The sequence below is a fragment of the Mus caroli genome, chromosome 15 (genome assembly GCF_900094665.2).
Source record: "Mus caroli chromosome 15, CAROLI_EIJ_v1.1, whole genome shotgun sequence".
NCBI lineage: Eukaryota > Metazoa > Chordata > Mammalia > Rodentia > Muridae > Mus > Mus caroli.
The window spans coordinates 30,243,418-30,266,521 of record NC_034584.1 but is presented as its reverse complement, the minus strand read 5'-3'; the positions used below and the strand labels follow the sequence as shown (position 1 = coordinate 30,266,521).

The window sequence follows — 23,104 nt, the reverse complement described above, 5'->3', positions numbered from 1 at the left end:
AGCCAGTAAAGAACATCCCTCCATGGCCTCTGCATCAGCTCCTGCTTCCTGACCTGTTTGAGTTCCAGTCCTGACTTCCTTTGGTGATGAACAGCAATGTGGAAGAGTAAGCTGAATAAACCCTTTCCTCCCCAAGTGCTTCTTGGTCATGATGTTTGTACAGGAATAGAAACCCTAACTAAGACAGGGACTATAGGAAGAATACCAGTAGGAGGGGGAGGAAAGAGGGAAGGACAAGAGAAATGTCTTAGTTACGATTTCTATTGCTGTAATAAAAATACCACAACTATAAAACACTTGGAGAGGAAAGGGTGTATTTCACCTTCTTCTAGCTTGTGCCAAGTCGATATAAAATTAGCCAGCAAAATAGAGTTTTGAGTATGTGCAAAGTGCCATGATATTCATGTTGGAAAATGCCACGATGAAACCCATAACTTTCTATAGTAGCTTTTAAAACTATAAAAAATATCCCTGCTATATACTACTGCTAGTATGTTGTATGAAATAGTATGTTGTAGGTAAACAAAGAGTGTGAAAGCAATGTTTTCCACTGTGTCTAAATCACTACCGAAGTTGGTAGATTTAGAAGCATAATAAATAAATGTAAAGTTTTTTCTCAATTTATTCTTTAAAAAAATACTTCAATGTTAATTATTCTGAGACAAGTTCTATTTTTAATCTTGTTTATTTATTGATTTGGGGGTATATCTTTGATATGTTTGAGTACATGTGTGCACACATGTGTGCATGTATGAAGGCCAAAGGACAATTTTCTCCTCCCACCTTGTAGGTACTAGTAATTAAAGTCAAGTCATCAGGCTAGATGCTATACACCTCTACCAACTGAGCCATCCTGCTAGAGCAAAAATTGCTTTATTCTTGCATTAATGATGTTTGTGACTTAATTCTTTTAATCTTGCCACAGAAATGTTCATTGCTTTCTGAAGCTTAAAAATGGTATCTTATCATATGCCCCAGCACAGGGGAGTGCCAGGGCCAGGAAGCAGGCGTGGGTGGGATGGGGAGCAGGGCGGGGGGAGGGTAAGGGGACTTTCAGGATAGCATTTGAAATGTAAATGAAGAAAGTATCTAATAAAAATGGTATCTTAAGTATTAATCTCATCTCTGAAAAATATTTGGAACATTTTTTTTATTTAACATCCATTTCTGCTCTTATAATATAGAGTAGTATACAACTTGGCAAATAAATTTCATTAGACATGGAAGATTATACTAAAATCCCTACATGTGTTGCTGTAGATACATGATTAATGTTAATATTTCAGTAAATGCAACACTAAGGAAGCGTTGTAGAATGACTACCAAATGAAAAATTATTAGGACCAATTTTAGCAAGTTAAGTAAGTGTGAGTGTGTGCTCAAACATGCCCACATGTATTTTGGTACATGCATATATGAATGCATATACATTTATGTTCATGTGCAAGTAGAGGCCAGAGATTTATAGCAGGGTTCTCACTCAACCTGGAGTTTGCAGATTTATTTAGTCTCACTGGCCAGCTTGGCCGCAGCATTCTTTACCCCCACTTCCCAGGACTGCTGGGATTATGAGAGGGCTGCCACTCCTGCCTGCCTCGTTACTTGGGTGCTGCAGATCTGAACTCCATCTCTCACACTGTGCAGCCAAACAGGCTACCCACTGAGCAGCTGCCCTAGCTCCAATGAGCTATTTTTGGATATCTAAATTTTACTTGCTTTTAAACTTTATAATATGTTTTTTTACTTAACTTTATAAGGGATTTACATGAATTCATGCTGGATTGTACATGTTGGGTTCTGTCATTTAATTAACTTCTTGGAGGATACCATTCAAGCACACACAGACACTGACTGTGCAGAGCTTCCATCCTTTAGGGAGAGTGGGGCTCGAGCACACACTCCTCTTACACACCTGGAGCACGATGAATGAATGCACTAGGGAGAAGTGCACGGGGCTTTAGAGAATTTAGTGGTGGGAGAGATTGGAGAACTTTAAAGATGTAGCATTTAAGTCAGACTTTGAGGAGTGAATAGAATTTGCAAAGAGATGAGGAAGACATAAATCTCATTTACTATCATGTGTTTATCACACCCACTAAAGTTCAAGTATGTAGGGTACTGTGTTCATTACCTCACTTGCTAGTGTGATACATTACCTCTGAACGGCTCTCAGGTTCAGAAGAAATGTCCATCAGGGTCAGGAAGATGTAACAGAGGTCCTGGCAGCACGCACACACAGCTACCACTCCTCACGTCTGGAGGCCAGGAAATACTGACACTTCCTTATCCTTTTTGCGAAGTCTAGAACCGCGGCCACCTCCATTCAGTCATTGTAAGTCTCAGTTAAACTTCTCCAGAAATGCCGTCATAGACACACCCAGAGGTCTGTCTCCTAGGTGACTGTAAGCCCAGCAAGTCCACAGTGAAGATTAATTCCCTACAGGGATAATGCTACATCTATTAAAAAGATGTATAAATATATTCTCTTCACTTATGAAATTGGAATCTATAAGGAGACATATCCAAATGCTAAGCAAAGAGCTGTATTCCAAATTTTATGAAACTAACAGAACAAAGAACAGAAGTGGCCTCTGGAGAGTGGTGTTTGCTTACTGTGGAGGGCATTCTGACGGTGGTGGACTCAGTTTTTTAATCAGAATCTTTGCAACATTTTAATCAGTCATTTTCTTCATGATGTCCTTATCGAAGTAAGGTGGATATTGGCTAATTTGAAAAGAATGAGATGGGGAAACTTCAACTTAAAATGTACTGTTTAAGTGGTAAATATATAAAAGAATATATTTCTAGCCCAATGTGATGGTTTGAATGAAAATGGTTCTCATATGCCCACAGGGAGTGGCACTGTTAGGAGGCGTGGCCCTGTGGAAGTAGGTGTTGCCCTGTTGGAGGAAGTGCTTCACAAAGGGGTGGGTTTGGAGGCCTCAGAAGCTGAAGTCAGACCTAGTGGCTCACTGTCTCTTCCTGTCTCTCAGCCCCTCTCTAGCACCGCATCTACCTGCAGGCTGCTATGCTTCCTGACATGATGTCAATGGACTGAACCTCTGAAACTGTAAGCCAGCCCTAATTAAATGTTTTTCTTCATAAGAGTTGTTGTGATCATGGTGTCTCTTCACAGCAATAAAACTCAAACTAAGACACCAAATCTACTGGCTGTGCCCTGGCGCTGTCCCTATCCTTCAGATATAAACTGTGGGCCTTATATTCCTGCTTGTAAGACAAACTGAAGGTATCTGGTTCAGACAGTACACTGCGGATCTTGGTGAGGTTCATAAATAATGCTACATAAATTTAAGGACATTTGCTAAATATATTTAGTTTCCTATGTAATTTTCCTAAGTTATTTAACCTAATCTAACCTTACCAAAGAGAAAGAACTATTTAACCTAGTTTTACTTTATCCTTGTTTGGGGGACAGGATAAGTAGACTTCCACTACCAGACACATGTATACCGGGTTGAAGCTTTGTGTTTAGCAGAGCCTGGGAAGATGCCTAACTTGTTAACATCTGTTTGAACCATAGCCATTGACCCACCCACAAAAAACCTAATCATACAGATCTTAAGTTTAATGTTTTGAGGTCCTGACGTGGTTAATTTTGGCCAGAATAACATTATCTCCAAATCATGCTACAATAGGGCCACTGGGAATTTTCTTTGAAATGGAAGCTATGCTAGGGAATTATGCACGTACACATTAGAGTAAACATTAACAGATGACAGGTTTCTTCATGTCCCATGAATTCTGTCATTTATAATCACTGCCAAATAATTGTTCAAAATGACACAAATCACTTTGAAAACCGAACTCTGGCTCTGTCTGCTTTAAAGGGAAACCTATCCCTCTGAGGCTAGACCACATATATAACTGAGGCGGACCCATGGTAGACACAGGACTGGGGGCTCTATACTGGCCACAAGACATCAGATTTGGAGATTTCTTCTAATCTCTGATCAGAGTTTACACACTAGTCTCCATTAGAATTTGGCCCTGCATTTAAGCATGGCAATAAATTAAATAATTCATTTCATCTTTGCATTATTTCCCTAACAGTAGATTAGTAAATGATTCAACGAAACCCCAATCATATAATTTTGATAGTTTGATAAAGGCTATTATTATAAGCAGTATTGTTATAAATGTTTTGAAATTTTATTTATAAATTGGATTGACTTTGCCTGGTTCCTAGGTTACTGACATGTGATCTCTTAGACAGCAGTAAACAAAAAATGTATTGTAAAAATCCTTATTTCAACAAATTATGCCAAATCTTAATAGACATTTTGTTCCAGAGCCTGAAGGATTTTTAATGAAGTCTATTACCTTTATTAGTAGCCAAGAACTGAGATTCCAGCCTTTCCACTTCCTTTTAAAATGCGAGGTCCGCAAACCTGAAATTTTCACTTTTACTTTTTAATTTTGAACTGACATTCCAATCTGGGAGGGGAAGGAGGAGATGTAAATAAAGACACCAAACACCCGAAGGTACCCCAAAGTGGGATCTCACTGCTAAGAGCAGCAGCAAGCTTTCTTCTACAGGATCCAGGACTCTGTCGCCCCTTCGCATCCCGGCTGCGAATTCGTCCCCGCAACGCCTCCTGCCGGTCGGAAGCGCGGACGCGGTGAGGGCCTCTCGCCATCTAGGAGGCCGGGGACAGGCGAGCGGTCTCTGCAGCGCCACCGTGGCCGCGAGCACGGGTGGGAGCGTGGGCCGCAGCACTGCAGTTCTAGGAAAGGGAGAGCGGGCCTCGGCTCGCGCCTGCCCCCGGGATCACCCATACGCGTGGGCTGTCACGTCTCACTGGGCCGCCGCACTCCCACCCTGCCCGCCTCGGGCAGCACGCCCCACTCTCCGTTTCCCGCCCGCCTCTGTCCGCCCCTCCCCCACTCCCCACCCTCCGTGACCCCACGCGGGAGTGCTGCCGTCCAGGCGCTGCGTCCCGAGCTGGCTGGTGGGAGAGCTGAGGACTCACAGGAGTGTGGGTGTAGCTGAGAGGTTTGGGGTCTTGGGAGAGCTGTGTTGGGGAATTGTGAGACTTTTCTAGGAGAGGCCCTGTAACCTGCTCTTTTCCTGCCCACTCTCCCTCACCCCCACTCTGTCTTTTGCACCCCACCCCACCCCACACCTCTACCCAGTCCTCTGCCTTGTCTTCCCCCATTTCCCTCTTCTTGGAGCTGTTTCTCCTCCAGGCTCTCTCTCCACTTCACCTTTCTGCTCCACATGCTCTAACCTTTACTGCGCGATTGCTTTCTCCCCTCTTTCTGCATCCCAAAGTTCTCCACTTGCATTTGGTTAAGTGGTCACCACCTTCAAACCTAATTATTTCTTAGTTCATGTGAAATAAGGTATCTCAAGCCTAAGGCTAATTTCATCCGCTACCTGTTCAGTGCAGAATAGCCTCAGGTATACGAGAGGTGCCACATGAGTACCGAGTGGACACTCTAAAGAAATCTCCACACCAATTTTTCTACGTGGGTGGAGGGGAAGTCCTTCGCTAGGTTTGTTGGTTCTAAGAGAAGCCCATCCACTCGTTAGGAAGGTCAAAGATAGTGTGTGGGCCTGCCTGGTACCAACGGCAGCCAGGAGCACTCAGGGACAGGTGTCATATCAGAGTGAGGAGGCTACAGGCTGGCCACAAGCCAGGCTTATGGAGAATTCGGCAAAAATCCAGACCTGCCTGGTCTGTGCATCTGTGGTTCCAGATCTCCAGAGCTGTGAAGTGGCTCCGCTGATAATCTTATCGAGCCATTGCGTAGCCCACCGCTGTGCCCCTGCCTCTGCCTGAACTCACAGAGGTCCAGTGGGTCGGACCAGCCAGTCTAAGGTCCACTGGCAAGTTCTGCTGCTCTATCAGGGACCACAGCCGAGCCCTAACCACAGACCGGTCCTGCTTCTCTTTCTGCTCTTGGGAGATAGTTACAGATATAGGTAATTAAGTTGCATCTGCTACTATATGCCCTTGCATAGACAATGTATTGGCTGAAGGTTAATTAGCTGAGAGTCTCTAAGAAGATTGCAAGCACCAGAACTTGGTAGGATTTGGAGTAAAAATGCACAATCCTTCCTCTCAGCTAAAAGGGTTTAAGCAAGTTACTAGCTTTTATCACGTACCAACTAAAGCTGTTGGATAAGCTAAAATCTTTTCTTATTTGGAGATCTTTTCTCAAAGCAGGAAAGCTTACTACCTAAAAGATTCTACTAGCTTGATTTTGTTGCTCCCCCCTTTTTTCTTTTTAAGTCTTTAAAAATTTAAGAAATAATTTAAATAAAACACTAAGAGAAGTCTGGGGAAAAGGAAGCAGATATGAATAATAGCATAGAAAAGAGCTTTCTTAATGACGTAAATAAGAACCCTTTAGACCCAGGCCCCTAGTTCAAGTTTATGCAGGAATGCTGTCACTCCATTTTGTAGGAGGAAAGAAGCCTGCTCATTTGGTCAGTTCCAATCACACTGTCTTATCTAGACTGGCACTGAGTCTCCTTTCAGTGACCATAAGAAAAGTAGATAAGAGAGCCCAGAGAAGAGAGAAACAGGTTGCCCCCTTAACTCAGAGCTCCACCGTTCCTTTAGCTTCATAGCTGTAGACACCATTGTCAAAAGTTTTAAAATAGTTGTTTCAGAATCCACCCCTTTAACTAACTCTGTATTATGCAGCACTGGCTCCAATGTGAGCAAGTGCTCACTGTGGGGGGCGGTAGAACACACTATGGGATAGACTTTGATATTGAGTTTAAGAGCTGATGAAAATGAATAGTGTGAAGTATTTTCACAAAGCAATACATGAGCGTCATGAGAACCTAGAGTCAGGACCAAGGAAAAGCTCTTTCCAGGAGTGACCCTTAAGCCGAGCTTTAAAGGAAGAAATGAAAGGGGTAGTTGGAGGCAGAGGAAGATCTACAACCTGCAGAAAGGTCCGAGGCTAGAAGCAGCTTCCTTTGGAGACATGCTAGCGATCCTCTACAGCAGAAACAAATGAGCAGGCAGAGTGGGAAGTGGGTGAATAGAAGCTGGAAGAAACTGGATGGGTCTGATGGAACTCACTGGAACTTTATACTGAAGGCTGAGGAGAACCCTTGGAGGATTTTAAGTGGGAAACACACGACCTGCTTTGCTTTTTAGAAAGAACATTTTTGACAATATTGAGGGCGTGTAGGAAGACTGGCTGGATTATAGGGAAAACCAGTTAGAAGATTATTGCAGTGGTGCCAGGAAGTGATGAGAGTCTGAAGTTTGGGTGGAGATAGTGGCTATGGAAATGAAATTCAGAGATTACAAGGGAAGCGGGAGGGACTGACACCAGAGATAATGAAGAGCCCTGCTGACTGATGGGATGAGAACTGGGTAAGGATGAGTGGAGAAACATTCCCAGGCTTAGGTATTTGGACACTCAGAGGTGCCACTTACTGAGAGAGGAGCTGGTACTGGAACCAAAGAACAGCATGTTCTTTTGTTCAGTTTGGAACATACACTTTGGTGTGTCTGTAAGACATGCAAATAGAGAGGCCAAAGGAATGGACAACTGTGGAGTCAATGCTCAGCAACATTAAAACCATCAACGTAGTCAAAAATATTAAATAGCCAGGCATAGCAGTATGTGCCTTTATCCAATTACTTGGGAGACAGGGGAAGGCAGATTTTTGTGGGTTTAAGAATAGCCTGGTCTACAGAGTGAGTTTTAGGAAAGTCAAGGCTATGAAGAGAGACCTTGTCTCAAAAACCAAAGGGGAAAAAAAAGAATGCTAATGAACAGGTTTAAAGGGGCCAGGGAGATGGTTCAGTTGGAAAAGTGGGTACTTTTCAAGCATGGATTCCCTGCACCCCAGGGACTGCCCAGGCATGGTCATGTGCATTGACAAGCCCAGTACTGGGGGTCAGAGACAAATGGACTCCTGGAACTTTCTGGCCACCCAGGCTAGCTACATCAAGTGAACTCCAGAGTTGGTGAGACACCCTGTCTCAAAGTGGGAGAGTGGCCGAGGATGACAGCTGACTTTGATCTCTTATACACACACACACACATACACACACACACACACACACACACACCATACACACCAAAGAGCAAATCTAATAGACCATCAAAGGCAAAAGAACCTTAGAAGGACATTAAGAAACAATGGCCACGACAATAGAAAGAAAATGTACGAACAAGCAGCATATAGGAGATACAGATTATACGCTAACCAGTGGCTTGCCCTGCCCCAGTGATGGACATGGGATTTATGATCTTGAGCTGCTACATGCATATTGGACCTACACTCCTTCCCAACCTACACACACATTATTCATTGAGTCCCCCATGTTCTTAGAATCTATCAACCCCAGAAGCTCAATGTTTTCAAGTGGAAAACTGTAGTTCTAAAACACTAAGTAATTCGACCAGGGTTCAAGAATTCGGTGAAACCTCCCAGTGACTATGGTATGTGTACAAGGGCTTGATCTCTCTGAGCCTCAGTTTCAAGTTCTGCAAAATGGGATTTGATAGAACCTGCTTTTGAGGATTGTTGTATGGATTACATGAGACTAGTAGTTATCTCTAGTAATGGCCATGCCTACCTACAACTATGTACTGGCTGGTTTTTCGTGTCAACTTGACATAGGCTGGAATTATCACAGAGAAAGGAGCTTCCTTTGGGGAAGTGCCTCCATGAGATCCAGCTGTGGGGCATTTTCTCAATTAGTGGTCAAGTGGGGAGGCCCTCTTGTGGATGGTGCCATCCCTGGGCTGGTAGTTTTGGGTTCTATAAGAGAGAGGTTGAGCAAGCCAGGGGAAGCAACCCAGTAAGAAACATCCCTCCATAGCCTCTACATCAGCTCCTGCTTCCTGACCTGCTTGAGTTCCAGTCCTGACTTCCTTTGGTGATGAACAGCAGTATGGAAGTGTAAGCTGAATAAACCCTTTCCTGCCCAACTTGCTTCTTGATCATGATGTTTTGTCCAGGAATAGAAACCCTGACTAAGACAAACTACAATTTTTAAATGTTTGTTTTTATTTATATGCATGTATAACTGTGTGTATGAATGTATGACATATATGTACAGCCCGAGGAGACCAGAAGAAGGTGTCAAAGTTGCAGGTGATTGTGAGCCACCTGACATGGAGCTGGTAACAGAGCTCAGGTCCTCTGCAGAGCTCTGAATGCTCTTAGCGGCTGAGCCATTTCTCTATCTTCTGTCTGATGCTGACTCTTTAAAGGATGGTACTAGCATGATTGGCCCTAGGGTTTTGAGCCTGCTGCTCCAGTGCTCTGCCAGTGTGCCCCCTTTTGCTTTATGACACAGGTTTTACAAAGTTGCCCAAGCTGGCCTTGAACTTGTAGTTCTCCTGACTTAGCTTCATGAGTAGATGGAATTTGAGGCTTGCTGCTGGACCCAACAGCTATAGTGTTTAAACAAATGCAATTATGTTTCTATAAAGTATTCCATATGATCTTAGGAGATGTATACATGTCTGTGTATTAAAGTGGTTGCAATAAAGGCCTAGCATGGTGGCATAGGCCTTCGACCCCAGCACTTGAGAGACAGAAGCAAGCAGATCTCTGAGTACAAGGCCGAATTGATCTACAAAGGCTAGTTCCAAGAAAGCCAGGGACACACAGAGAAACCCTATCTGAAAAAAAAAAGGCTACAATAGTGCAGCAAACAAATATACAAGCATCATCTGGCATCTTACTCATTTCCTGCTGCACATGCAGCTGTAATCTATATATTTTGCCAAAACCAAAACAAACAACAACAAAAAACCCAGAAAGCTATTATTAATGTCCTTAAGATATGCATTAGCTTTTTTGTCTTTTAAGAAAACAGATTATCAAAGACTGCAAGGAGGACTAGGCTAGGCAGTAAGTAGCTGTACTGCTTGCTTATGTTAGAGCTGTCAACTCATTCATTCTGTGTATTTGCTACTTTGTATTCTCTGACCTATATCCCCCTACATTCCTGCTAAAGATTTCTCAGTCTTTCATAACCAGTAGGTTTCTACTCAAAAGTCACTGAGAAAGATGGGTTTGGGCAAAGCCAAAAACTGACAAGAGTCTAAGTTCAGCAAGAAAACATAATAATAAAAGGAACCTCCCAGACTGAAGGTAGGAGAAAGACCTTGGAGAATGGATCAGAAGCCCCCCTCCCCCTGCCACACACACAATATTTGTATTATCAAAATCAAAAGACCTAAGGAGACAGAAATAAATAAATGATTGGTAGTGTTCAGTGATGTGTTATTAATCCTCTAATATGACTAGGGATTTCAAAGTATGGGGACTTTTGATCATGGCAGTTCTTTAAAGTTTTTCTTCATACTTGTTTCAAGGAATGCAACATCATATTCTACCCCAGGGCTTCAGGCCATTCACTTATACAATGAAGAATCTGGCAGTTTGGGGAAGGGTTTTGTTGTAGTTTTGTTTTCCTAAGACAGATTCCTATTGTATAGCCTATGGCCCCACTGTGAACTCCTGAGTACAACCCAGGCTGCCATCAAACTCATAATCCTCCTGTCTGAGCATCCTGGGCACTGGAATAAATGATACACCTCACCACATTCAGCTTCCTGTGCAGCATTTTAGGGTAGCAGACTTCATTTAGCAAGAGACTTCCAAGACATGGCCTGCTTTGATGGTTCTAAAAGCCATCTCTATTAATCATTTTTATGGTGATAGCTATCCATAAGACAAGACAAATCTGAAATGTCATTGAATTTATTTCATTGGCTTTAAACTAAATAAAGACAGAAACAAACAAACAAAAACATTTTCATGGAAAATTAGCCTCTTTGGGTTTTGCTCATACCAGGATGGCAATAGGTCTTTTCAATGGAGCAGAATTATGGTCAGAGCAATATAGGAAATTTTGGGTTATACTTTGTGAATCATGTGTTTTTATTTTTAGACTTTGCAGAGATATTAGCTGTTAATGTATGGTTCATGTGTTTTGATGACCAATTCCACATTTTCAAAGTGTTTAAAAAGTCTTCTATTCTATAGATAATGTTTCACTGCTATCAATGTTTGATCTCTACCAAAGTAGAATAGCTCTGCTGGGAGATGCATTTAAAGCTCTGTCACCATGCTCTTAGTCCTCCCCTCAAAGCCTGTGAGTGCTCCTTCACCCTGCTCTCTACCCTCATCGACACAGGAAACTTCTACATACTTCTTTGGAAGCCTACAAATACCTGCACCAAAATGTATCCATGGGTTCCTTTTTCCTTATTTGTCTCTCAGATATGTTTGAACAGTGCCTAATGCACAATGATGCTAAAATATTTACTATTGAGTGAGAAGTATTGAAAAAAACCCATAATTTCAATCAGAGGAACATATCCTGGATACAGACAGACCCTAGGGTTCCTGATAGGACTGTAGGGTGTGGATGGACAGACAGGACATCCCTCCTGTTGACACACCCACTAGGCAAACACCTATGGCATATTGTTTCATCCCGGCAACCTTAATCATTACCACGAGCTCCTGCAAGTGGAACCATATCTGAATAATTCCATCCGATTGTTTCCATAAGGCTCAAGAGAGAAAACACGACTAGGGAAAAGGATTCCTTAATTATGTCTTAAAAATATGATCAAAAGCAACGTTTAAGAAAAGTGCTTCCAGGGAAGAGCTGAGGATGGTACTCAGGTTGTAATAATCCATTTCCCAAAACCCAGAGCATGTGATCAAAGCTGATACACATTATCTCAGGCTTGGTACCAGGGTGACTCTTTTTTTTTTTTTTAGGTTTTTGGAAGTTATTATTCAGATGATTAAGAGGATGAGGACGTGTCACCCAAAGGCCAGCCAGGTGTGGGTGCTCAGAGCCCTGCTTTGGGAGCTATCACAGTATATGCTTTCCTCTCTCTCTCTTTTTTTTCTTCTCTCTTATGTTGCTTAATGAAGCTGTGGCTCTGCCCCTTGACACACTATCATGTGCTTTAGACCCTTCTGAGTCAAGGTGGGAGCACAAGTTAGAACTTGCCAGGTGAGGACAATGGAGTCTCCTTATTAGAGGTGGAGGAGGCTGCTATTAGGCAAATCAAAGTGATACAAGCCCTCTTGACAGCCTGAGTGTCCACCACTGGATCATTCAGTCAGTTGAGGTGAAGGACTTATGAGCTTCATACCCGGTAAGGCTTTCAGCTCAAGCCGGTTAATTAATCCTCCTTCCAACCACACCACCAAAGAAGGAAATAAAGCACGAGCTTCTAATTCCTTCTCTCTCCTCCCATTAGGTGTGCTAATGTTGACTTATTGCTTATTGTTGGCAGATCTCCCAGGAAGACTGAAAACTTGCTAAATACACTGGCATATTTGGATTAAAAAAAAAAAAAAGATGAAAACGTCCAAGTCTAGAATCCAAAAGAGAAGAAGCAATGCCATTTGCTGAGGGCTTGGTGACATCATGAGTTGGTTGCTCAAAGACTGCAAATTTTATGGCATCCAGCCCAAATGTTTCATCTGCTTTTAGAAGATGGATTCTCTCCCAGCTCTCCCGAGTTGCCTTAGTGAGATTAGAGGGCAGGAGTGGACCACACTGGAAGGCTCTGGGAGGTGGCATTTGACCAAATGATGCTACATTTTCTTTCTCTTCTTATTGGATATTTTCTTTATTTACATTTAAACTGTTATCCTCTTTCCCAGTTTCCCCTCCTTCCAAAAACCCCTTATCTCATTCCCCCTCTCCCTGCTTCTATGAAGGTGTTCTTCCCCCCCACACTCCTGCCTCCCCACCCTCGACTCCCCTACACTGGAGCATCTATCTCGCCTTCATAGGACCAAGGACCTCTCCTCCCATTGATGCATGACAAGGCCATCCTCTGCTACATATGCAGCTAGAGCCTTGTGTACTCCTTGGTTGGTGGCTTAGTCCCTGGCAACTCTGGGTTGGGGGTCTGTTTGGTTGATATTGTTGTTCTTCCTATGGGATTGCAAACCACTTCAGCTCCTTCAGTTCTTTCTCTAACTCCTCCACTGGGACGCCATGCTCAGTCCAATGGTTGGCTGCGAGCATCCACCTCTACATTTGTAAGGCTCTGGCAGGGCCTCTCAGGAGACAGCTATATCAGGCTCCTGTCAGCAAGCATTTCTTGGCATCCACATTAGTGTCGGGTTTTGGTGACTGTATATGGGATGAATCCCCAGATTGGGCAGTCTCTGAATGGCCTTTCCTTCAGTCTCTGCTCTATACTTTGTCTTCATAATTGCATCCATGAATATTTTGTTCCTTTCATGGTAAAAAGTCTTGGAAAGATCAGGAATTCAAGGCCCATACCTAAACATAGTAAGAGCAATATACAGCAAACAGGCAGCCAACATCAAACTAAATAAAGAGAAAGTGGAAGCAATCCCACTAAAATCAGGGACTAGACAAGGTTGCCCACTCTCTCCCTACCTATTCAATATAGTACTTGAAGTCCTAGCTAGAGCAATTAGACAACAAAAGGAGATCAAGAGGATACAAATTGGAAAGAAGAAGTGAAAATATCACTATTTGCAGATGATATGATAGTATACATAAGTGACCCCCAAAACACCAGAGAACTCCTAAAGCTGATAAACAACTTCAGCAAAGTGGTTGGATATAAAATTAACTCAAACAAATCAGTAATCTTACTCTACTCAAAGGATAAACAGGCTGAAAAAAAATTAGGGAAATGACACCCTTCACAATAGCCACAAATAATATTACAAACATTAATGTGACTCTAACCAAGCAAGTGAAAGAACTGTATAATAAGAACTTCAAGTCTCTGAAGAAAGAAATTAAAGAAGATCTCAAAAGATGGAAAGATCTCCCAGGCTCATGGATTGGCAGGATCAACATAGTAAAATGGCCATCTTGTCTAAAGCAATCTACAGATTCAATGCAATCCCCATCAAAATTCCAACTCAATTCTTCACAGAGTTAGAAAGAGTTAGAATTTGCAAATTCATTTGGAATAACAAAAAACCCAGGATAGCAAAAACTATTCTCAACAATAGAACTTCTTGGGGAATCACCATCCCTGACCTCAAGCTGTACTACAGAGAAATAGTGATAAAAACTGCATGGTATTGGTACAGAGACAGGCAGGAAGATCAATTGAATTGAAGACCCGCAAATGAACCCACACACATATGGTCACTTGATCTTTGACAAAGGAACTAAAACCATCTAGTGGAAAAAAAGAGCATTTTTAACAAATGGTGCTGGTTCAGCTGGCAGTCAGCATGTAGAAAGATGCTACACTTTCTAACATTCGGAGTTCTGGTACTAGCGCTTCACAAACTAGACAAAGTTCCTTCCAGTACTAATACTGTGCAAGAGGTGGACAAAGATATTTCCTGAGCTCCTCCCAAGTGAAAATTATTCTATTTTTTCTTGAAACACAATAAAGATCCCAACATGCTGCCGGGCTCCCCAGCTCCACCCTGTACTTTCCTTGGTAAGTCTTGTTTTCGTATGCATTGCTTCTAAAGACCTGAAATGGAGGTGAGATTGGAGTGAAGAAAACAAAACAAACAATAAAGACAAAAACCCTCCTTAGAAATAATACATTGCTATGTATGTGTGTGGATGTTGCTATGTCACCCAGATTGATCTTAAACTGAGATTACAGACAGGTCACCACGCCTGGCTGCTGAAGCATCTCCAACTACCTACACTATTGCAAATGTGTTTTAGAAGAGACTTTAAAAACTTTTCTCCACTTCCCAAAGTAAGACTTGTATGGGAATAAATCATTTACTCCTTGGTCAGCATTACTTTGAGAGCCTCAAAAAGAAAGGTGAGTGGGAGTTATAATGTTACTCACAAAACCAAATTTCAACAGTTGTCTCATAATGGTTCCCAAAGGACTGAAAATTGAACGTTTAACCTGATACTTTCCAGCTCTGTCACCTGGTTATTTCTAATATCAAAGAATAAAAATTTTTACAGGTGGTGATAGTGCACACCTTTAATCCCAGCACTCAGGAAGCAGAGGCAGGTGAATCTCTATGAGTTTGAGTCCAGCCTGATGTAGTGTGAGTTCCAGGACAGCCAAGAGCACATAGAAACTCTGTCTCAAAAAATAAATAAATAAATAATGAAAAAAATCAACCAAACAAAAACAAAAAAGAATAAAAATTTTCAAGCCTCAGGTTGGCTACTTAGTTAGCTATAGACATTGTTCAGCTGTTCAGTCCTGTGTCTTGTGCATGTGCGGGGAGTGACTACTTCAGTTCTAGTTACTTCTGTAAGCGTTTCCTGGGCACCTATGCTTTGCATTTGTGTAGTTCTAGGATAGTGAGTTAGCAGAGTGGATTTGGTTATTAGTTTACAAGAAGGCTTCAGAGAACCAGGAAAGCAAAACAGAACATGGGCCAGAAACAATAAGTGTCTAGGCACAATATTTTATATAAATTCACTGATTTTATTCTTTTTCATCTGTTTCACTGTCATCTGAGTTGTTGTACTGGCTTTATTGAGAAAAGAAATTTATACCATAATCTATAATCTTATTTAAGTAGAAACTGGAATTAAAGAACAAGGTGGGGGGGGATGTCAGGGGAGTGGGGAACATAAAAACAAATTAGCAGCTCTGTGAGAGTCCGTGTTTTGTTAGTATAAAAATTCAAGTATGTTTTTAAGAACAGATTGGGAAGAAGAAAATATTTTGGGGCAAGTCAGAGAGAAAGCATTAGGAGAGAATACAGACCCTTGGGAAACATCGTAAATAAAAGTTCCTGACGTACAGTAAATACATGTCAGAGGTGCGAGAATGTCATCCAAGTTTGGTTTGGTGGATATCAAGAGCTTTTGAGTAAGGATAGGAAAGATGGAAAGACCAGCCAAGTTAATTTGGAGACAAGCCAGGCTCACATACAATAAGCCGAGAACTGACTGAAAGCACGTGAAATTCAAGAAGGTGGCCAAGGAAGGCCTGCTGCCCAGGGAACAAAGATGAAACAAGGTCGCTGGTGCCTGAGCTAGCTCCAGGGGGCACATAACCTATACATTGTTCTTTGTGAAAAGACAAGTGGCCGGTAGCCTATTAACCAAAGATCCACACTGTGTTTCTAATCTGTGCAGCCAAAGTGCATGATTCACCAGGAAAATCACATCAAAAAAGAAAATGTTGCTAGCTCAGTATAAACTACATCATCCATTTTTAAAACTAAATATAATTACAGGATCCCGTCAAAACAGGTTGTTAAAAGTCACATGCAGAAAATGAATGTTATATTTGAATTTAAAATATGACTTTAAAAATTTGACCAAATGTCCAAAGTTTTCTTTTCTTTGCAAAGTGTTTTTAATTAAATAGAATAATAGCAGTTCTGCACTTCCTTTCTCCAGCCTTTCCAGTTCCCTCCTCCCAAGTCCTCCACTCTTAGATTGAGAGGCACTTTTTCCTTTGATTGTATTTGTTACACACACACACACACACACGTGTGTGGTTGCACAAATTGGTGGCCATTAATTATGTATATGTTACCGAACCTAAAAATACACGGAGACTTTTCCACATCCGAGTTTATGTCACTTGCTGATCTGTGGCTAACAGAGCTGCTGTTTCACACAGAAAGTCACAATGAAAGTTAATTCATGCCACTGTAGCATAATTAGAACATAACTGATTCGTTTAAAGCCAAACAAAAACCCTCTTATAACCCGAATGTAACGGAGGAAACCTTTTAAATGGCTCTGTCCATTTTGTGCTGCTTTGACCTGAATTTCCACTGTTTTTCCAAACTGCTCCTTCCAGAGCAAAGAAACAGACAGATTATTTTTGTTAAATCAGGCTAGATCAGAGTCTGTGCCCAGGTAAACTTGATCTCATAGCTGAAATTGCATGAATTACCAAAATATTTTTAAATAATTATATTATGGTAGGATTTTAAATTTTATATGCATTGTGCTTTTTTTTAAAGATTTATTTATTTATTATATGTAAGTACACTGTAGCTGTCTTCAGACACACTTTATTTATTATATGTAAGTACACTGTAGCTGTCTTCAGACACACCAGAAGAGGGAGTCAGATCTCATTACAGATGGTTGTGAGCCACCATGTGGTTGCTGGGATTTGAACTCTGGACCTTCGGAAGAGCAGTCGGGTGCTCTTACCCACTGAGCCATCTCACCAGCCCGCATTGTGCTTTCTTAATAAAAGGGGAATTTTAAAATTTGTTCTGAAAATTTGAAAATATATAATAAAAAATAAACCAACATTTCTTAACATTTCGGGAGTTTGGCTTTTTAAAATACTTTTATTATATCTGTTTACTTATTTTGGGTGTGTGTTCATGTGTATGTGCAGGTATAATATGTGTCATGGCTCAAGTGTGGAGGTCAGAGGACACCCTCAGGAGTTGTTGTCCACCACACAGATTCCAGGGATCGCACTCAGGGCATCGGGCTGAGTAGCACGTGCCTTTACCTACAGAGCTGTCAAGAAAGGCCCTTAACCTTTTTTGAATCACAGCCAACTCTAAAAATCTGATGAAAGATATAGCTCCTTCTCTCCAGAAAAACAAAAACTGAAAAACAAAAGAAACCAAACCTCATACATATTTATATGTATGTGACATTGCCTTAAGGTTTCACAGATAGGTGCTCTCTGAAGCCACCCCATGGATCCACCAAGGTCCACAATCTCTGGTCCATGAACATCTGCAAATAAAACCACATTTGTTTTGGCAAGAAGAAAGACTTACCAATAAGATGTAAGCTTGCTGAAGTTTCCATTCTCAGAGCCTATAACTGGAAGGAATAATTGTTTTAATCCATCTCTCTGTCTCTGTCTCTGTCTCTGTCTCTGTCTCTGTCTCTCTCCACTTTCTCTCTAAAAGAAAACAAAAACAAAAACAAAACAAAACAAAAAACAACAACCAAAACTTGGCTCATTTACCTCTCCTGTTTAGCCTTAAAATGAAGACCAATTTCCTTTGAGTCAAACCCCAAACTCTTAGTGTCTTGACTTTCTAAATGCTTGACAACTATAGACACTTTAATGAAATCCAAATGGGTGAAATTCAACACTTCATCCTGATGCTTCTTACAGATGTTCTTAATAAGAATGCTGGAGAAGCCTTAGAAGGCAAGCTTCACACATCAGCCAAAGAAAGAGAATTCACTGGAAAATGAAGATAAGGAGTAATTCTGGAGTGCTCCTGTACCAGTCGTATTGAACATGCTCAAGCTCAACTTCAAATCAGGCTTGTGGAGTGCAGAGGAGAACTCTGCAGACCACCTCCGAGGTAGGCATCTTGGAGCTATACGTTTAAATTCTCCTTGGAATATGTTTTCCCATAAGAACTTCATTACAGGTGAGCAAGATGGCTCTGCAGGAAAAGGAGCTTGCCAAGAAGCCTGATGGTCTGAGTTCAATCCCCAAGGCCCACATAGCAGAAGGACAGACATGGATCCTGTAAGTTGTCCTTTGGTCTACACACACAGATAATAAGGGTTATTTTGTTTTTAAGATTTTTATTTCACCAGGTGGTGGTGGTGCCGGTCTTTAATCCCAGCAGTTGGGAGGCTGAGGAAGGTGGATCTCTATGAGTTCAAGGCCAACTTGGTCTACAGAACAAGTTCTAGGGCAGCCCAGGCTACATAGAGAACCCCCTTTTTACTAGACAGAAGTGAAGACAGACAATTATGGAAACTTTGTGATGCTAGAGCTTGTAAGGAGGTGATATCGCAACACCATCAGAGTGGATTAGCTTGCTATAGGCATTCGCTTGCTTTTCCTGACTAGCCACCAGCAGCCTGTCTGCAAATCTCTGACTGGAGCACTCCCAGGTTGGGAAATAATTACCCCGAACATTCTTTGAGCTCATCTGGAGGGGAAATTTTGCACACTTGGATAAACAAAAGCTTGTAGTAAGCGTTTTAACCAATGAATCTTCAACCTTTAAAAAATGAAAAGAATCAGTCAACTTATCTGACAAGATGTTGGTGTTGAGACGCTTCTCCTTATAGTGCCAAGAGTACTGTTGTCTTCGCAGGATGTCTGAATGTGGGGCACATTAGCCTGAAAAAGAAGACCAGAGGGAATCTGCATTAAATTAACCAGAGTTCTGAATTCTGATCTAGAACCTATCAGTCTGATTACCTACAGAGGCTTGGACAAGTCCCTCAGCCCCACTGTTCCTCCCCTGGTCATCTTTTTCTTCACCCAGAAAATGAGGATAATGCTGAAGAGATTGTGTAAATTTAATGTCATGTTCAAGATATCCTAGTTACTTAGAGCTATTTAATTAGGTTTAGCAAACTAGCATATGCTATTACAACAATATTAATTGAGAGAGTATCTGGGGACGGCAATGGAAGTATGTGGGGAGGGTGAGAAGGGAAGGTTCTAGAAATGGCTTGCATCTTGGAAAAATCACTTAACTTTTCTGCTCCTTATATAAAATAAAATTGTATTCCTTAGGTAAAATAAAATTCTCTATGTGGTTCTATTTAATTTTTCTCCTCCTCCTCTGTCTAGTTTCTTTCTAGTAGAATATAAGTTAGAGGTGCACAGACACATTGTCTCTAACAGCACTAACATCACTGAATAATTTCTTACTACATAGCCAATAACAAACATTTGCCCAAAGTTGGTTCTTCTTTGGAAAGTGAGTTCGGGGGCCCAAGAAATGTGCTTGCTACACAGGCCTGAGTACTTGAGGTTAGATCGCCAGAACTCACCAAAAAAAAAAAAAAAAAAAAAAAAAAAAAAACGGCATGGCAACATCGACCTGTTATCCCAGTTCTGGGGAAGTAGAGACAGGAGCATCTCCAGGGCTTGCTGGCCAGCTAGTGTGGCAGAATCAGTGAACTTCAGGTTTAGTAAGAAACCTATTTTCAAAAAATAAAGTGGAAGATATTGAAGAAGACATGTGAAATCAACCTCTGGCCTTCAGAGATGTGTGTGTGCGTTCACACACACATGGGCATGCACATGCACACACACAGTTATTAGGTAGGAGGAATCGTTCAATGGTAGAATGCTTGTCTAGATTGTGGGAGGCCCTGTATTTGATCCTGAGAGAGAGAGAGGGAGAGACAGAGACAGAGAAACAGAAAGACAGAGAGACAGAGTGAGAGAAAGAGACAGAGAGATATTATGAAATCTTCTACCATATAAGAATCTATACAGTCAAATGTAAAACAATACTACCATTGTTTATTTTTTCATCCTAATTTCTGTATTTGCTTCAGATATCTTTTAAAGAAAAATTATCTTTCTTCTTTTGATGGGTAGAGGCAGCAGGATCCCTTTGGAAGTAAAGGCAATTATTATAGTGTGAGGAACGTCTGGATGGCTCTAGATCAGAACCTCACAAAACAATAGCCATGTCCTGTCATCACATTGAACTATTTACAACACAACACTGTCAGTGTCCAATGTCGCAAACACGGTGCCACGTGGAGACTGCAGAGGCCTGCGAGCAAGCCCCTGAGAGTTGAGAGTCCTGGTGACTCAACTCTGTCAGGACAGAAAAACACTGATTAGTTTCGACCAAGAGAATGGGAAGTGATTGGTTCTGATCTAGAATATAATCTATACTTTTTTAAAGATGTCTCTCCCTTTAACTGGTGTTTCAAATGTTAGTGCTTGTGCAACTTGTGCAACTCATTCAGCCTCATATTTCAGGTGAACCCTTGGAAGATATAGATCATGCCAAAACTTTCCTAGTCTTGGTCTCTACAATTAAATCATTACTGTTTCCCTACCCAATAAAAATTAAACAAAATAAGGAAGAAAAAAGCCTTTGCATCATCTATCTACTTAATTTACTTTCTTTTCTCCTACATTGGTTTTCATATTTGGATAAAGGATGTAGGGCAGGGCAGTTCAATTTCACTGGGAAGTTTATGTTGGTGAAGAGGCAGGAGCTATTACATTCTATCTCGTCAGTGATCCATAGATAATGGGTCACCAAGGGATTTAAGAACTGTATCTTTCAGTTCTTGCCAGGGAGGTAGAGCACTGCACACTGAGGCGAATCATAATGTGACACGCCTTGAAGAATCCTCAGAAGCCCTCAGGCGCTCACTCAGGTGCCATCACGAAGAGTTGTCAGTTAAAGATGGCATTCTGTAAAGAATTTCTGCAACAGAATTAGTTTTCCTATATCTTTGTTTCAAATTCTTAAGAAGCAATCTTCAGATCCTAGAGTGTTTTGTTTTGTTTTCTCCTGATAATATTAGAGGCAAGAGCTATGTATTCTGACCTTAAAAAATGTGTCTGTGAAGGAAATGGAAGGAAATTACAAAATAGTATAACGTGCGTGCATGTGCGCACACACACACATACACACATAAACACACACAATCTGCTTATGCATAGCAAACATGTGTGAAGGCATGTTAAGGTCTCACAGGGTTTGTCTCTTAAGAATGGAATTGAGATGACTCATTAGCAGGGCAGAGGTAACAGTGGATATTTTAAACTTCCTTAATATATATACCTGTACTACATGAGGTTTTTTGTTTTGTTTTGTGTTTTCACAATAAATGTGATTGCTTTTATCACCTAAAAACAAAAGCACGTTTTAAGCTGAAAGCATTACTTTTGGTCAATAGTCTTCTGTGGGTCCGAGGTACAGATCACCCTTGTTTTTATTGAACGACATTGTTGATGGTCTGGAATTACTGTTGTTTCTTACTTTCTATTTTTTGTGACATCAACAATACTTGTTTGAAGTCACACTTATGTATTTCTTACTGAGAAGCATAAACCTTCCAAGCTAAAGAGTGACTAAGAGTTGTATAACATAAATTCTTATTTTACAGACACTGTGTTAAAACCTTGTCTATTGACAACCCCACAACTATATCTCAAATGCCTCCTGCTCTGATGCTTTAGTGTGCTGTTAACATTTTAAAAAATCTAAAACGCAATTTAAATTCATTCTCACTTTAAAACTATCACATACTCATACTTCAGTGTATGAACCATTTCTATACCAATGATTATTCTTCATACAGAAGGGAAAATAAAAAGGCATTAATAATGATATTTCAGCAAACACGTTGATAACAAAGTTATTTCTACTCTGTGATTGCTACTCTGTTCTCCCCTTTATTCAAGCATTCACCCTGCTCCTTTTTGTGTGTGTAGATTATGAGGACAAAGAATGAAGAAATAAGAAATCAAAGCCAAAAATGCCTAGTGATAGGAAAAGAAGAAATGAACATTTGGGGCAGCAAGGATAAAAAAGTGGAGAAAAACTGGAAGAGTGGCAGGAGTCAGGGCAGAGAGAAACTGAACAACTTCAAGGCCAGTGAGTGAGTAAAGAAAAGAAGCTGAGGTTTGTTTGGTGTTTATTACCATAAGCACATAGTAAACGGCTGGCGGATAAGATAAAGAGAGCAGTAGTGTCAAAGGCTAACTCAGAAGCTCTCCGGCTCCAATACACAGAAGAACTACCTGAAATGTTTGTTTAAAATAGAGACCTTAGTCTTTATCACCAGAAATTCCAACTCACCCAAGGGGTTAGGGAGGGCTCAAAAAAAGAGGCCCTTGGATACTTGAATGTTGACACCTTTGATAATGCTGGGCTGCAAAGATTGAAGCTCTTGAATGGGAGAAAACAGGACCCAGGATAAAGAAATCCTACAGGATAGGAAAAGGAATTCTGGGTGGACATTAAGGAAGAAGAGGAAGGAGAGTAGAAAGTGTGGTGTAATGAGCTGCAGAGAGTGGGTTAGGAGGCTGGAGAGGCTGTGAAAAAGCCACAGCGTCAGAGGCAGTAAATCAAGAGGAAAAAAACATGTTCAGCACAGCAAGGCTTTCTTTTGGATTTTTTAAAATACTGTGTATTACATTTTTTTCTTTCAAAAAAGAAACATAATTTTTGAGGGAAAGTTAAAACAGGAAAAAGAATGTAACCTGAGCTCATTACTAAGGAATCACTGCTATCAAATGGTTCTGCTGTTTCCTGTAAATCTATGTCACTGCTAAGGGTTTGGAAGTTTGCTTTTGTTTAATACTGTTGAATAAATAGGAACATGTGAGCAATTCTCTGAGTCTGACATCAGCATGTCCTACCATAAGATTATTAACGGAAGCTTTAGCTGTTGTTGCTGGTGGTGGTGGCAGTGTGTGTGTGTGTGTGTGTGTGTGTGTGTGTGTG

At 41.2% G+C, this 23,104-nt stretch overlaps 1 long non-coding RNA gene across 1 annotated transcript in view; it reads left to right on the top strand.

Annotated features, from left to right (window-relative positions):
- Positions 1 to 2,914: 2,914 nt before the first annotated feature.
- Positions 2,915 to 23,104, top strand: part of LOC110310027 — a 21,081-nt gene continuing 891 nt past the window's right edge. Inside the window, exons 1-2 of the long non-coding RNA XR_002379797.1 lie at positions 2,915 to 3,070; positions 22,060 to 22,279. This is a non-coding gene — a long non-coding RNA (uncharacterized LOC110310027). The remainder of the gene's footprint in view (positions 3,071 to 22,059; positions 22,280 to 23,104) is intronic.